Here is a 16004-nt window from a genome sequence, read left to right on the forward strand (position 1 = left end):
GTAACACTGGCCTGCCCGCGCTCCTGCACGCCAGCCCGCCCCCACGCCCCCACGCCCTCCGGAGTCCGAGTCCGGAAGGACGGACGGACGGGCGGGCGGGCGGGCGGACGGACGATCCCCTCCCCGCCCGCCAGACAGCCTGCCAGCTAGGCCGCCCTCTGCCCCGACCCGGAGCCGGGCTCCAGGGCCAGCAGCAGTCGCCAGGCAGCCCTACCTACCGACCTTGTCTCCCGTTCCTCATCGGGCACCCTCACCGCGCCCCAACCGTGCCCCTGGCAGGTTTGTTGGCCCGCAAGCTGGCTCCTCCCTTGCCCGCCCTCAGCCTCCTTCGGTGGGGAATCCACGGGTGTCGGCTTTGACAGGGCCTCAGGGCTTTCCAGGGCAGGGGTCGGCTTTGGACCCCGACTCTCCCTCCACCTGGGGACTGTTGCCAGGTAGCCAGCCAGCTCCTTGCCTCTGTCGTCCCGCGGGCCACTGGTGGAAGCATGGGGGTTGGGTCCGGGGAGATGGGCGGCGCCCGGCAAGGGGTGATGGTGGGGCTGGGGTGAGACTGGGGTGGGGTGGCATGGGGTGGCATGAGGAGTTCGCGGGGGAGGTGCCCAGATAGGCTCAGGCAAAGCGGTTGGATCGCTTGGGGCATCCTTCCAGACAGGGGTAGACACTGTCTTGCTGGTGCCCTACCTACGGAGGTGCCTCGACGGGTCTGGTAGTGGCTAGGCGCTAGTCTCTCATCATTGGGGAACTGTAGTTTCCTCCTAATGCTCCTCCTCCTCCACCTCTTCTTCTACCTGCCCTTCCCTCCTGCTCCTGCTCCTGCTCCTGCTCCTCTTCCTCGGCTCCCCAGAGTAACCCCCTCCTCCTGGAGAATCTAGAAAGCCTGGGATTGGGTTAGAGAGACTGTGTGCCTGTGCCCGCCTGTGCTTTCTCGCCGTTCTGAGAAACCTTGGTTCTCTCTTTGGAACTTGGAATGCCAGCTCCCAAGATTCCAGTTCTGCCCCATGTCCACCCCCACCCCCAGTCCCACCCCTATCCCCTATCGCCAGCCAGCGGGGCCATCCAGTCCCCCATTGAAGGTGCCTCGTCGTGAAGTGGGCCGCACGCCCGCCCTGCGCGTCGGGGAGAAGAGAGAAAGGCAGGCTGTCCAGCGTGGAAGATGCTCCTGGGCCGACCGGTGGGGCCGAGGGAACTTGGAACTTGGAACTTGGGTCTTGGCGCTCTCTGCTCCTGGACGGTGGGGGCGGGGGCAGGTCCCGGCCGCAACTCTCTTGGGCTATGTATCCTTATTTCCACCGGGCCACCCGGCATCCCCCACCATCAAGGAAGACTCAAGAAGGCAAGTCTGTTCCTTCTGCACCCACCTCTGGGGCTGAGCAGGACCTTCCTGAGCCTGGACTGTTATAAGGATGCTGTCGGCTGGCATCTGAAATCCACCGCACAGCTCAGCACAGCACAGACCTCTCTCTCTCGGCTTGGCTCTGGGTAGATAGATAGATAGATAGATAGATAGATAGATAGATAGATAGATAGATAGATAGGGAGTTCCACCGTAGGGCTTAGTGGAACAGCGCCTGAGCGTCCAGCTTCTTGACTCCATGCCCATCTTGGACCTCGGTGGTTGGCCTCCACCTCACAGATTCCATCCCTGAGCCCAGGCCTTGGCCTCTCAGGTTGGGTTCAGAAGGCAACCAACTGTTGATACCTGGCATCCCATCCCACCGGGGACAAGCCCACCAGCCGAGCGAGCCCTAGAGGGCACCAGTGCGTGGGCGCTTCCCCTCATGCACGCGCGCATGCCCGTAGGCACTCGGGCCTGCACACAAGCGTACTCACACGCTCGCGCATGCAGAAACACACTCAAGCACGCGTGTACGCAAGCACGCGATCGGAGCCTACAGACTGACACGCAAGCAGGTGGACACCCAGACGCACATCCACACAAGTACGCACGCACAGCACACACACACACACACAATCATGCAAAAATGCACACACTCCCGAGCAGGCAGAGACAAAAGCAGGCAAAACCCCAGACACACGTGCGCACTCACAAGCATGCACGCACAACACACACACAAACACAAAGGCGCCTATTGTGGCCTACACGAACACACGTGCACCCACATGGGGCTTCTCACACAAGCACGCACATTGCACATTACACACAGGCAAGCAGGCACACAGGCACGCAGGTGGGCGCACACCCCATCCCCGGGAGTGGGTGGGTGGAGCCTGCTTGCTCTTAGACCGCATCCACCGGGTGCATTGCGTGGAGGGGGCGAGGCGATCTCTTCCTGAACACATACACAGTGTTGTGCTGTGCGGGGCTGCGATGCCAGGCGCACCTAGGCCCTTGGCCCTCGCCCTTCGCCCCTCGCCGCGGCTCCCAAGGGCATGCCGGTGGCCGTCCAGCTTCCACCCGTGACACCCACCCCGCGCAGCGAGTTAGTCTTAATTTCCTTCAGTGGTCCTGTCATTTCCTTCCCCACTCGGGTGTTTCCCCTCGTGGGTGGGTTTCCTGCGTGCCTGAGGGCTCTGAGCGGTGGGTGGATTTGGAACCTTGTGAGAGGTGCGCCGTCTTTCCGGGGTGCGGATTGTCCTGGTGGTGTCTTGCCTGGTCCGGGCTGGCCCTCGGCCCGCGGTCGCGAAGGCCAAAAGGGGCCGAAAGAGAAAAGGAAGACAAAAAGCCTACAGCACCCGGTATTCCCAAGCGGTCTCCCATCCAAGTACTAACCAGGCCCGACCCTGCTTAGCTTCCGAGATCAGACGAGATCGGGCGCGTTCAGGGTGGTATGGCCGTAGACGGAGGCGTGTGTCGCTGTCGTGCCCCAAGAGCCTGCTGCTGCTGCTGCTGCTGCTGCTGCTGCTGCTGCTGCTGCTGCTGCTGCTGCTGCTGCTGCTGCTGCTGTAACACTGGCCTGCCTGCGCTCCTGCACGCCAGCCCGCCCCCACGCCCCCACGCCCTCCGGAGTCCGAGTCCGGAAGGACGGACGGACGGACGGACGGACGGGCGGGCGGGCGGGCGGGCGGACGGACGATCCCCTCCCCGCCCGCCAGACAGCCTGCCAGCTAGGCCGCCCTCTGCCCCGACCCGGAGCCGGGCTCCAGGGCCAGCAGCAGTCGCCAGGCAGCCCTACCTACCGACCTTGTCTCCCGTTCCTCATCGGGCACCCTCACCGCGCCCCAACCGTGCCCCTGGCAGGTTTGTTGGCCCGCAAGCTGGCTCCTCCCTTGCCCGCCCTCAGCCTCCTTCGGTGGGGAATCCACGGGTGTCGGCTTTGACAGGGCCTCAGGGCTTTCCAGGGCAGGGGTCGGCTTTGGACCCCGACTCTCCCTCCACCTGGGGACTGTTGCCAGGTAGCCAGCCAGCTCCTTGCCTCTGTCGTCCCGCGGGCCACTGGTGGAAGCATGGGGGTTGGGTCCGGGGAGATGGGCGGCGCCCGGCAAGGGGTGATGGTGGGGCTGGGGTGAGACTGGGGTGGGGTGGCATGGGGTGGCATGAGGAGTTCGCGGGGGAGGTGCCCAGATAGGCTCAGGCAAAGCGGTTGGATCGCTTGGGGCATCCTTCCAGACAGGGGTAGACACTGTCTTGCTGGTGCCCTACCTACGGAGGTGCCTCGACGGGTCTGGTAGTGGCTAGGCGCTAGTCTCTCATCATTGGGGAACTGTAGTTTCCTCCTAATGCTCCTCCTCCTCCACCTCTTCTTCTACCTGCCCTTCCCTCCTGCTCCTGCTCCTGCTCCTGCTCCTCTTCCTCGGCTCCCCAGAGTAACCCCCTCCTCCTGGAGAATCTAGAAAGCCTGGGATTGGGTTAGAGAGACTGTGTGCCTGTGCCCGCCTGTGCTTTCTCGCCGTTCTGAGAAACCTTGGTTCTCTCTTTGGAACTTGGAATGCCAGCTCCCAAGATTCCAGTTCTGCCCCATGTCCACCCCCACCCCCAGTCCCACCCCTATCCCCTATCGCCAGCCAGCGGGGCCATCCAGTCCCCCATTGAAGGTGCCTCGTCGTGAAGTGGGCCGCACGCCCGCCCTGCGCGTCGGGGAGAAGAGAGAAAGGCAGGCTGTCCAGCGTGGAAGATGCTCCTGGGCCGACCGGTGGGGCCGAGGGAACTTGGAACTTGGAACTTGGGTCTTGGCGCTCTCTGCTCCTGGACGGTGGGGGCGGGGGCAGGTCCCGGCCGCAACTCTCTTGGGCTATGTATCCTTATTTCCACCGGGCCACCCGGCATCCCCCACCATCAAGGAAGACTCAAGAAGGCAAGTCTGTTCCTTCTGCACCCACCTCTGGGGCTGAGCAGGACCTTCCTGAGCCTGGACTGTTATAAGGATGCTGTCGGCTGGCATCTGAAATCCACCGCACAGCTCAGCACAGCACAGACCTCTCTCTCTCGGCTTGGCTCTGGGTAGATAGATAGATAGATAGATAGATAGATAGATAGATAGATAGATAGGGAGTTCCACCGTAGGGCTTAGTGGAACAGCGCCTGAGCGTCCAGCTTCTTGACTCCATGCCCATCTTGGACCTCGGTGGTTGGCCTCCACCTCACAGATTCCATCCCTGAGCCCAGGCCTTGGCCTCTCAGGTTGGGTTCAGGAGGCAACCAACTGTTGATACCTGGCATCCCATCCCACCGGGGACAAGCCCACCAGCCGAGCGAGCCCTAGAGGGCACCAGTGCGTGGGCGCTTCCCCTCATGCACGCGCGCATGCCCGTAGGCACTCGGGCCTGCACACAAGCGTACTCACACGCTCGCGCATGCAGAAACACACTCAAGCACGCGTGTACGCAAGCACGCGATCGGAGCCTACAGACTGACACGCAAGCAGGTGGACACCCAGACGCACATCCACACAAGTACGCACGCACAGCACACACACACACACACAATCATGCAAAAATGCACACACTCCCGAGCAGGCAGAGACAAAAGCAGGCAAAACCCCAGACACACGTGCGCACTCACAAGCATGCACGCACAACACACACACAAACACAAAGGCGCCTATTGTGGCCTACACGAACACACGTGCACCCACATGGGGCTTCTCACACAAGCACGCACATTGCACATTACACACAGGCAAGCAGGCACACAGGCACGCAGGTGGGCGCACACCCCATCCCCGGGAGTGGGTGGGTGGAGCCTGCTTGCTCTTAGACCGCATCCACCGGGTGCATTGCGTGGAGGGGGCGAGGCGATCTCTTCCTGAACACATACACAGTGTTGTGCTGTGCGGGGCTGCGATGCCAGGCGCACCTAGGCCCTTGGCCCTCGCCCTTCGCCCCTCGCCGCGGCTCCCAAGGGCATGCCGGTGGCCGTCCAGCTTCCACCCGTGACACCCACCCCGCGCAGCGAGTTAGTCTTAATTTCCTTCAGTGGTCCTGTCATTTCCTTCCCCACTCGGGTGTTTCCCCTCGTGGGTGGGTTTCCTGCGTGCCTGAGGGCTCTGAGCGGTGGGTGGATTTGGAACCTTGTGAGAGGTGCGCCGTCTTTCCGGGGTGCGGATTGTCCTGGTGGTGTCTTGCCTGGTCCGGGCTGGCCCTCGGCCCGCGGTCGCGAAGGCCAAAAGGGGCCGAAAGAGAAAAGGAAGACAAAAAGCCTACAGCACCCGGTATTCCCAAGCGGTCTCCCATCCAAGTACTAACCAGGCCCGACCCTGCTTAGCTTCCGAGATCAGACGAGATCGGGCGCGTTCAGGGTGGTATGGCCGTAGACGGAGGCGTGTGTCGCTGTCGTGCCCCAAGAGCCTGCTGCTGCTGCTGCTGCTGCTGCTGCTGCTGCTGCTGCTGCTGCTGCTGCTGCTGCTGCTGCTGTAACACTGGCCTGCCTGCGCTCCTGCACGCCAGCCCGCCCCCACGCCCCCACGCCCTCCGGAGTCCGAGTCCGGAAGGACGGACGGACGGACGGACGGACGGGCGGGCGGGCGGGCGGGCGGACGGACGATCCCCTCCCCGCCCGCCAGACAGCCTGCCAGCTAGGCCGCCCTCTGCCCCGACCCGGAGCCGGGCTCCAGGGCCAGCAGCAGTCGCCAGGCAGCCCTACCTACCGACCTTGTCTCCCGTTCCTCATCGGGCACCCTCACCGCGCCCCAACCGTGCCCCTGGCAGGTTTGTTGGCCCGCAAGCTGGCTCCTCCCTTGCCCGCCCTCAGCCTCCTTCGGTGGGGAATCCACGGGTGTCGGCTTTGACAGGGCCTCAGGGCTTTCCAGGGCAGGGGTCGGCTTTGGACCCCGACTCTCCCTCCACCTGGGGACTGTTGCCAGGTAGCCAGCCAGCTCCTTGCCTCTGTCGTCCCGCGGGCCACTGGTGGAAGCATGGGGGTTGGGTCCGGGGAGATGGGCGGCGCCCGGCAAGGGGTGATGGTGGGGCTGGGGTGAGACTGGGGTGGGGTGGCATGGGGTGGCATGAGGAGTTCGCGGGGGAGGTGCCCAGATAGGCTCAGGCAAAGCGGTTGGATCGCTTGGGGCATCCTTCCAGACAGGGGTAGACACTGTCTTGCTGGTGCCCTACCTACGGAGGTGCCTCGACGGGTCTGGTAGTGGCTAGGCGCTAGTCTCTCATCATTGGGGAACTGTAGTTTCCTCCTAATGCTCCTCCTCCTCCACCTCTTCTTCTACCTGCCCTTCCCTCCTGCTCCTGCTCCTGCTCCTGCTCCTCTTCCTCGGCTCCCCAGAGTAACCCCCTCCTCCTGGAGAATCTAGAAAGCCTGGGATTGGGTTAGAGAGACTGTGTGCCTGTGCCCGCCTGTGCTTTCTCGCCGTTCTGAGAAACCTTGGTTCTCTCTTTGGAACTTGGAATGCCAGCTCCCAAGATTCCAGTTCTGCCCCATGTCCACCCCCACCCCCAGTCCCACCCCTATCCCCTATCGCCAGCCAGCGGGGCCATCCAGTCCCCCATTGAAGGTGCCTCGTCGTGAAGTGGGCCGCACGCCCGCCCTGCGCGTCGGGGAGAAGAGAGAAAGGCAGGCTGTCCAGCGTGGAAGATGCTCCTGGGCCGACCGGTGGGGCCGAGGGAACTTGGAACTTGGAACTTGGGTCTTGGCGCTCTCTGCTCCTGGACGGTGGGGGCGGGGGCAGGTCCCGGCCGCAACTCTCTTGGGCTATGTATCCTTATTTCCACCGGGCCACCCGGCATCCCCCACCATCAAGGAAGACTCAAGAAGGCAAGTCTGTTCCTTCTGCACCCACCTCTGGGGCTGAGCAGGACCTTCCTGAGCCTGGACTGTTATAAGGATGCTGTCGGCTGGCATCTGAAATCCACCGCACAGCTCAGCACAGCACAGACCTCTCTCTCTCGGCTTGGCTCTGGGTAGATAGATAGATAGATAGATAGATAGATAGATAGATAGATAGGGAGTTCCACCGTAGGGCTTAGTGGAACAGCGCCTGAGCGTCCAGCTTCTTGACTCCATGCCCATCTTGGACCTCGGTGGTTGGCCTCCACCTCACAGATTCCATCCCTGAGCCCAGGCCTTGGCCTCTCAGGTTGGGTTCAGGAGGCAACCAACTGTTGATACCTGGCATCCCATCCCACCGGGGACAAGCCCACCAGCCGAGCGAGCCCTAGAGGGCACCAGTGCGTGGGCGCTTCCCCTCATGCACGCGCGCATGCCCGTAGGCACTCGGGCCTGCACACAAGCGTACTCACACGCTCGCGCATGCAGAAACACACTCAAGCACGCGTGTACGCAAGCACGCGATCGGAGCCTACAGACTGACACGCAAGCAGGTGGACACCCAGACGCACATCCACACAAGTACGCACGCACAGCACACACACACACACACAATCATGCAAAAATGCACACACTCCCGAGCAGGCAGAGACAAAAGCAGGCAAAACCCCAGACACACGTGCGCACTCACAAGCATGCACGCACAACACACACACAAACACAAAGGCGCCTATTGTGGCCTACACGAACACACGTGCACCCACATGGGGCTTCTCACACAAGCACGCACATTGCACATTACACACAGGCAAGCAGGCACACAGGCACGCAGGTGGGCGCACACCCCATCCCCGGGAGTGGGTGGGTGGAGCCTGCTTGCTCTTAGACCGCATCCACCGGGTGCATTGCGTGGAGGGGGCGAGGCGATCTCTTCCTGAACACATACACAGTGTTGTGCTGTGCGGGGCTGCGATGCCAGGCGCACCTAGGCCCTTGGCCCTCGCCCTTCGCCCCTCGCCGCGGCTCCCAAGGGCATGCCGGTGGCCGTCCAGCTTCCACCCGTGACACCCACCCCGCGCAGCGAGTTAGTCTTAATTTCCTTCAGTGGTCCTGTCATTTCCTTCCCCACTCGGGTGTTTCCCCTCGTGGGTGGGTTTCCTGCGTGCCTGAGGGCTCTGAGCGGTGGGTGGATTTGGAACCTTGTGAGAGGTGCGCCGTCTTTCCGGGGTGCGGATTGTCCTGGTGGTGTCTTGCCTGGTCCGGGCTGGCCCTCGGCCCGCGGTCGCGAAGGCCAAAAGGGGCCGAAAGAGAAAAGGAAGACAAAAAGCCTACAGCACCCGGTATTCCCAAGCGGTCTCCCATCCAAGTACTAACCAGGCCCGACCCTGCTTAGCTTCCGAGATCAGACGAGATCGGGCGCGTTCAGGGTGGTATGGCCGTAGACGGAGGCGTGTGTCGCTGTCGTGCCCCAAGAGCCTGCTGCTGCTGCTGCTGCTGCTGCTGCTGCTGCTGCTGCTGCTGCTGCTGCTGCTGCTGCTGTAACACTGGCCTGCCTGCGCTCCTGCACGCCAGCCCGCCCCCACGCCCCCACGCCCTCCGGAGTCCGAGTCCGGAAGGACGGACGGACGGACGGACGGACGGGCGGGCGGGCGGGCGGGCGGACGGACGATCCCCTCCCCGCCCGCCAGACAGCCTGCCAGCTAGGCCGCCCTCTGCCCCGACCCGGAGCCGGGCTCCAGGGCCAGCAGCAGTCGCCAGGCAGCCCTACCTACCGACCTTGTCTCCCGTTCCTCATCGGGCACCCTCACCGCGCCCCAACCGTGCCCCTGGCAGGTTTGTTGGCCCGCAAGCTGGCTCCTCCCTTGCCCGCCCTCAGCCTCCTTCGGTGGGGAATCCACGGGTGTCGGCTTTGACAGGGCCTCAGGGCTTTCCAGGGCAGGGGTCGGCTTTGGACCCCGACTCTCCCTCCACCTGGGGACTGTTGCCAGGTAGCCAGCCAGCTCCTTGCCTCTGTCGTCCCGCGGGCCACTGGTGGAAGCATGGGGGTTGGGTCCGGGGAGATGGGCGGCGCCCGGCAAGGGGTGATGGTGGGGCTGGGGTGAGACTGGGGTGGGGTGGCATGGGGTGGCATGAGGAGTTCGCGGGGGAGGTGCCCAGATAGGCTCAGGCAAAGCGGTTGGATCGCTTGGGGCATCCTTCCAGACAGGGGTAGACACTGTCTTGCTGGTGCCCTACCTACGGAGGTGCCTCGACGGGTCTGGTAGTGGCTAGGCGCTAGTCTCTCATCATTGGGGAACTGTAGTTTCCTCCTAATGCTCCTCCTCCTCCACCTCTTCTTCTACCTGCCCTTCCCTCCTGCTCCTGCTCCTGCTCCTGCTCCTCTTCCTCGGCTCCCCAGAGTAACCCCCTCCTCCTGGAGAATCTAGAAAGCCTGGGATTGGGTTAGAGAGACTGTGTGCCTGTGCCCGCCTGTGCTTTCTCGCCGTTCTGAGAAACCTTGGTTCTCTCTTTGGAACTTGGAATGCCAGCTCCCAAGATTCCAGTTCTGCCCCATGTCCACCCCCACCCCCAGTCCCACCCCTATCCCCTATCGCCAGCCAGCGGGGCCATCCAGTCCCCCATTGAAGGTGCCTCGTCGTGAAGTGGGCCGCACGCCCGCCCTGCGCGTCGGGGAGAAGAGAGAAAGGCAGGCTGTCCAGCGTGGAAGATGCTCCTGGGCCGACCGGTGGGGCCGAGGGAACTTGGAACTTGGAACTTGGGTCTTGGCGCTCTCTGCTCCTGGACGGTGGGGGCGGGGGCAGGTCCCGGCCGCAACTCTCTTGGGCTATGTATCCTTATTTCCACCGGGCCACCCGGCATCCCCCACCATCAAGGAAGACTCAAGAAGGCAAGTCTGTTCCTTCTGCACCCACCTCTGGGGCTGAGCAGGACCTTCCTGAGCCTGGACTGTTATAAGGATGCTGTCGGCTGGCATCTGAAATCCACCGCACAGCTCAGCACAGCACAGACCTCTCTCTCTCGGCTTGGCTCTGGGTAGATAGATAGATAGATAGATAGATAGATAGATAGATAGATAGATAGGGAGTTCCACCGTAGGGCTTAGTGGAACAGCGCCTGAGCGTCCAGCTTCTTGACTCCATGCCCATCTTGGACCTCGGTGGTTGGCCTCCACCTCACAGATTCCATCCCTGAGCCCAGGCCTTGGCCTCTCAGGTTGGGTTCAGGAGGCAACCAACTGTTGATACCTGGCATCCCATCCCACCGGGGACAAGCCCACCAGCCGAGCGAGCCCTAGAGGGCACCAGTGCGTGGGCGCTTCCCCTCATGCACGCGCGCATGCCCGTAGGCACTCGGGCCTGCACACAAGCGTACTCACACGCTCGCGCATGCAGAAACACACTCAAGCACGCGTGTACGCAAGCACGCGATCGGAGCCTACAGACTGACACGCAAGCAGGTGGACACCCAGACGCACATCCACACAAGTACGCACGCACAGCACACACACACACACACAATCATGCAAAAATGCACACACTCCCGAGCAGGCAGAGACAAAAGCAGGCAAAACCCCAGACACACGTGCGCACTCACAAGCATGCACGCACAACACACACACAAACACAAAGGCGCCTATTGTGGCCTACACGAACACACGTGCACCCACATGGGGCTTCTCACACAAGCACGCACATTGCACATTACACACAGGCAAGCAGGCACACAGGCACGCAGGTGGGCGCACACCCCATCCCCGGGAGTGGGTGGGTGGAGCCTGCTTGCTCTTAGACCGCATCCACCGGGTGCATTGCGTGGAGGGGGCGAGGCGATCTCTTCCTGAACACATACACAGTGTTGTGCTGTGCGGGGCTGCGATGCCAGGCGCACCTAGGCCCTTGGCCCTCGCCCTTCGCCCCTCGCCGCGGCTCCCAAGGGCATGCCGGTGGCCGTCCAGCTTCCACCCGTGACACCCACCCCGCGCAGCGAGTTAGTCTTAATTTCCTTCAGTGGTCCTGTCATTTCCTTCCCCACTCGGGTGTTTCCCCTCGTGGGTGGGTTTCCTGCGTGCCTGAGGGCTCTGAGCGGTGGGTGGATTTGGAACCTTGTGAGAGGTGCGCCGTCTTTCCGGGGTGCGGATTGTCCTGGTGGTGTCTTGCCTGGTCCGGGCTGGCCCTCGGCCCGCGGTCGCGAAGGCCAAAAGGGGCCGAAAGAGAAAAGGAAGACAAAAAGCCTACAGCACCCGGTATTCCCAGGCGGTCTCCCATCCAAGTACTAACCAGGCCCGACCCTGCTTAGCTTCCGAGATCAGACGAGATCGGGCGCGTTCAGGGTGGTATGGCCGTAGACGGAGGCGTGTGTCGCTGTCGTGCCCCAAGAGCCTGCTGCTGCTGCTGCTGCTGCTGCTGCTGCTGCTGCTGCTGCTGCTGCTGCTGCTGCTGTAACACTGGCCTGCCTGCGCTCCTGCACGCCAGCCCGCCCCCACGCCCCCACGCCCTCCGGAGTCCGAGTCCGGAAGGACGGACGGACGGGCGGGCGGGCGGGCGGACGGACGATCCCCTCCCCGCCCGCCAGACAGCCTGCCAGCTAGGCCGCCCTCTGCCCCGACCCGGAGCCGGGCTCCAGGGCCAGCAGCAGTCGCCAGGCAGCCCTACCTACCGACCTTGTCTCCCGTTCCTCATCGGGCACCCTCACCGCGCCCCAACCGTGCCCCTGGCAGGTTTGTTGGCCCGCAAGCTGGCTCCTCCCTTGCCCGCCCTCAGCCTCCTTCGGTGGGGAATCCACGGGTGTCGGCTTTGACAGGGCCTCAGGGCTTTCCAGGGCAGGGGTCGGCTTTGGACCCCGACTCTCCCTCCACCTGGGGACTGTTGCCAGGTAGCCAGCCAGCTCCTTGCCTCTGTCGTCCCGCGGGCCACTGGTGGAAGCATGGGGGTTGGGTCCGGGGAGATGGGCGGCGCCCGGCAAGGGGTGATGGTGGGGCTGGGGTGAGACTGGGGTGGGGTGGCATGGGGTGGCATGAGGAGTTCGCGGGGGAGGTGCCCAGATAGGCTCAGGCAAAGCGGTTGGATCGCTTGGGGCATCCTTCCAGACAGGGGTAGACACTGTCTTGCTGGTGCCCTACCTACGGAGGTGCCTCGACGGGTCTGGTAGTGGCTAGGCGCTAGTCTCTCATCATTGGGGAACTGTAGTTTCCTCCTAATGCTCCTCCTCCTCCACCTCTTCTTCTACCTGCCCTTCCCTCCTGCTCCTGCTCCTGCTCCTGCTCCTCTTCCTCGGCTCCCCAGAGTAACCCCCTCCTCCTGGAGAATCTAGAAAGCCTGGGATTGGGTTAGAGAGACTGTGTGCCTGTGCCCGCCTGTGCTTTCTCGCCGTTCTGAGAAACCTTGGTTCTCTCTTTGGAACTTGGAATGCCAGCTCCCAAGATTCCAGTTCTGCCCCATGTCCACCCCCACCCCCAGTCCCACCCCTATCCCCTATCGCCAGCCAGCGGGGCCATCCAGTCCCCCATTGAAGGTGCCTCGTCGTGAAGTGGGCCGCACGCCCGCCCTGCGCGTCGGGGAGAAGAGAGAAAGGCAGGCTGTCCAGCGTGGAAGATGCTCCTGGGCCGACCGGTGGGGCCGAGGGAACTTGGAACTTGGAACTTGGGTCTTGGCGCTCTCTGCTCCTGGACGGTGGGGGCGGGGGCAGGTCCCGGCCGCAACTCTCTTGGGCTATGTATCCTTATTTCCACCGGGCCACCCGGCATCCCCCACCATCAAGGAAGACTCAAGAAGGCAAGTCTGTTCCTTCTGCACCCACCTCTGGGGCTGAGCAGGACCTTCCTGAGCCTGGACTGTTATAAGGATGCTGTCGGCTGGCATCTGAAATCCACCGCACAGCTCAGCACAGCACAGACCTCTCTCTCTCGGCTTGGCTCTGGGTAGATAGATAGATAGATAGATAGATAGATAGATAGATAGATAGATAGGGAGTTCCACCGTAGGGCTTAGTGGAACAGCGCCTGAGCGTCCAGCTTCTTGACTCCATGCCCATCTTGGACCTCGGTGGTTGGCCTCCACCTCACAGATTCCATCCCTGAGCCCAGGCCTTGGCCTCTCAGGTTGGGTTCAGGAGGCAACCAACTGTTGATACCTGGCATCCCATCCCACCGGGGACAAGCCCACCAGCCGAGCGAGCCCTAGAGGGCACCAGTGCGTGGGCGCTTCCCCTCATGCACGCGCGCATGCCCGTAGGCACTCGGGCCTGCACACAAGCGTACTCACACGCTCGCGCATGCAGAAACACACTCAAGCACGCGTGTACGCAAGCACGCGATCGGAGCCTACAGACTGACACGCAAGCAGGTGGACACCCAGACGCACATCCACACAAGTACGCACGCACAGCACACACACACACACACAATCATGCAAAAATGCACACACTCCCGAGCAGGCAGAGACAAAAGCAGGCAAAACCCCAGACACACGTGCGCACTCACAAGCATGCACGCACAACACACACACAAACACAAAGGCGCCTATTGTGGCCTACACGAACACACGTGCACCCACATGGGGCTTCTCACACAAGCACGCACATTGCACATTACACACAGGCAAGCAGGCACACAGGCACGCAGGTGGGCGCACACCCCATCCCCGGGAGTGGGTGGGTGGAGCCTGCTTGCTCTTAGACCGCATCCACCGGGTGCATTGCGTGGAGGGGGCGAGGCGATCTCTTCCTGAACACATACACAGTGTTGTGCTGTGCGGGGCTGCGATGCCAGGCGCACCTAGGCCCTTGGCCCTCGCCCTTCGCCCCTCGCCGCGGCTCCCAAGGGCATGCCGGTGGCCGTCCAGCTTCCACCCGTGACACCCACCCCGCGCAGCGAGTTAGTCTTAATTTCCTTCAGTGGTCCTGTCATTTCCTTCCCCACTCGGGTGTTTCCCCTCGTGGGTGGGTTTCCTGCGTGCCTGAGGGCTCTGAGCGGTGGGTGGATTTGGAACCTTGTGAGAGGTGCGCCGTCTTTCCGGGGTGCGGATTGTCCTGGTGGTGTCCTGCCTGGTCCGGGCTGGCCCTCGGCCCGCGGTCGCGAAGGCCAAAAGGGGCCGAAAGAGAAAAGGAAGACAAAAAGCCTACAGCACCCGGTATTCCCAGGCGGTCTCCCATCCAAGTACTAACCAGGCCCGACCCTGCTTAGCTTCCGAGATCAGACGAGATCGGGCGCGTTCAGGGTGGTATGGCCGTAGACGGAGGCGTGTGTCGCTGTCGTGCCCCAAGAGCCTGCTGCTGCTGCTGCTGCTGCTGCTGCTGCTGCTGCTGCTGCTGCTGCTGTAACACTGGCCTGCCTGCGCTCCTGCACGCCAGCCCGCCCCCACGCCCCCACGCCCTCCGGAGTCCGAGTCCGGAAGGACGGACGGACGGGCGGGCGGGCGGGCGGACGGACGATCCCCTCCCCGCCCGCCAGACAGCCTGCCAGCTAGGCCGCCCTCTGCCCCGACCCGGAGCCGGGCTCCAGGGCCAGCAGCAGTCGCCAGGCAGCCCTACCTACCGACCTTGTCTCCCGTTCCTCATCGGGCACCCTCACCGCGCCCCAACCGTGCCCCTGGCAGGTTTGTTGGCCCGCAAGCTGGCTCCTCCCTTGCCCGCCCTCAGCCTCCTTCGGTGGGGAATCCACGGGTGTCGGCTTTGACAGGGCCTCAGGGCTTTCCAGGGCAGGGGTCGGCTTTGGACCCCGACTCTCCCTCCACCTGGGGACTGTTGCCAGGTAGCCAGCCAGCTCCTTGCCTCTGTCGTCCCGCGGGCCACTGGTGGAAGCATGGGGGTTGGGTCCGGGGAGATGGGCGGCGCCCGGCAAGGGGTGATGGTGGGGCTGGGGTGAGACTGGGGTGGGGTGGCATGGGGTGGCATGAGGAGTTCGCGGGGGAGGTGCCCAGATAGGCTCAGGCAAAGCGGTTGGATCGCTTGGGGCATCCTTCCAGACAGGGGTAGACACTGTCTTGCTGGTGCCCTACCTACGGAGGTGCCTCGACGGGTCTGGTAGTGGCTAGGCGCTAGTCTCTCATCATTGGGGAACTGTAGTTTCCTCCTAATGCTCCTCCTCCTCCACCTCTTCTTCTACCTGCCCTTCCCTCCTGCTCCTGCTCCTGCTCCTGCTCCTCTTCCTCGGCTCCCCAGAGTAACCCCCTCCTCCTGGAGAATCTAGAAAGCCTGGGATTGGGTTAGAGAGACTGTGTGCCTGTGCCCGCCTGTGCTTTCTCGCCGTTCTGAGAAACCTTGGTTCTCTCTTTGGAACTTGGAATGCCAGCTCCCAAGATTCCAGTTCTGCCCCATGTCCACCCCCACCCCCAGTCCCACCCCTATCCCCTATCGCCAGCCAGCGGGGCCATCCAGTCCCCCATTGAAGGTGCCTCGTCGTGAAGTGGGCCGCACGCCCGCCCTGCGCGTCGGGGAGAAGAGAGAAAGGCAGGCTGTCCAGCGTGGAAGATGCTCCTGGGCCGACCGGTGGGGCCGAGGGAACTTGGAACTTGGAACTTGGGTCTTGGCGCTCTCTGCTCCTGGACGGTGGGGGCGGGGGCAGGTCCCGGCCGCAACTCTCTTGGGCTATGTATCCTTATTTCCACCGGGCCACCCGGCATCCCCCACCATCAAGGAAGACTCAAGAAGGCAAGTCTGTTCCTTCTGCACCCACCTCTGGGGCTGAGCAGGACCTTCCTGAGCCTGGACTGTTATAAGGATGCTGTCGGCTGGCATCTGAAATCCACCGCACAGCTCAGCACAGCACAGACCTCTCTCTCTCGGCTTGGCTCTGGGTAGATAGATAGATAGATAGATAGATAGATAGATAGATAGA

General features: G+C 62.9%; 5 non-coding genes across 5 annotated transcripts; all 5 read right to left on the reverse strand.

Moving 5' to 3' along the window:
- Positions 1–2682: 2682 nt before the first annotated feature.
- Positions 2683–2801, reverse strand: LOC142853151 (5S ribosomal RNA). Its single transcript, XR_012911090.1, has one exon. It is a non-coding gene; the product is annotated as a 5S ribosomal RNA (ribosomal RNA).
- A 2793-nt stretch (positions 2802–5594) lies between these two features.
- On the reverse strand, positions 5595–5713 carry LOC142853152 (5S ribosomal RNA). The gene has a single exon (XR_012911091.1). It is a non-coding gene; the product is annotated as a 5S ribosomal RNA (ribosomal RNA).
- Positions 5714–8496: 2783 nt separating this feature from the next.
- LOC142853153 (5S ribosomal RNA) lies at positions 8497–8615 on the reverse strand. Its single transcript, XR_012911092.1, has one exon. It is a non-coding gene; the product is annotated as a 5S ribosomal RNA (ribosomal RNA).
- Positions 8616–11399: 2784 nt separating this feature from the next.
- On the reverse strand, positions 11400–11518 carry LOC142853174 (5S ribosomal RNA). The gene has a single exon (XR_012911105.1). It is a non-coding gene; the product is annotated as a 5S ribosomal RNA (ribosomal RNA).
- A 2765-nt stretch (positions 11519–14283) lies between these two features.
- LOC142853186 (5S ribosomal RNA) lies at positions 14284–14402 on the reverse strand. The gene has a single exon (XR_012911114.1). It is a non-coding gene; the product is annotated as a 5S ribosomal RNA (ribosomal RNA).
- Positions 14403–16004: the final 1602 nt, after the last annotated feature.

Source organism: Microtus pennsylvanicus, chromosome 6, assembly GCF_037038515.1.
Source record: "Microtus pennsylvanicus isolate mMicPen1 chromosome 6, mMicPen1.hap1, whole genome shotgun sequence".
Classification (NCBI taxonomy): domain Eukaryota; kingdom Metazoa; phylum Chordata; class Mammalia; order Rodentia; family Cricetidae; genus Microtus; species Microtus pennsylvanicus.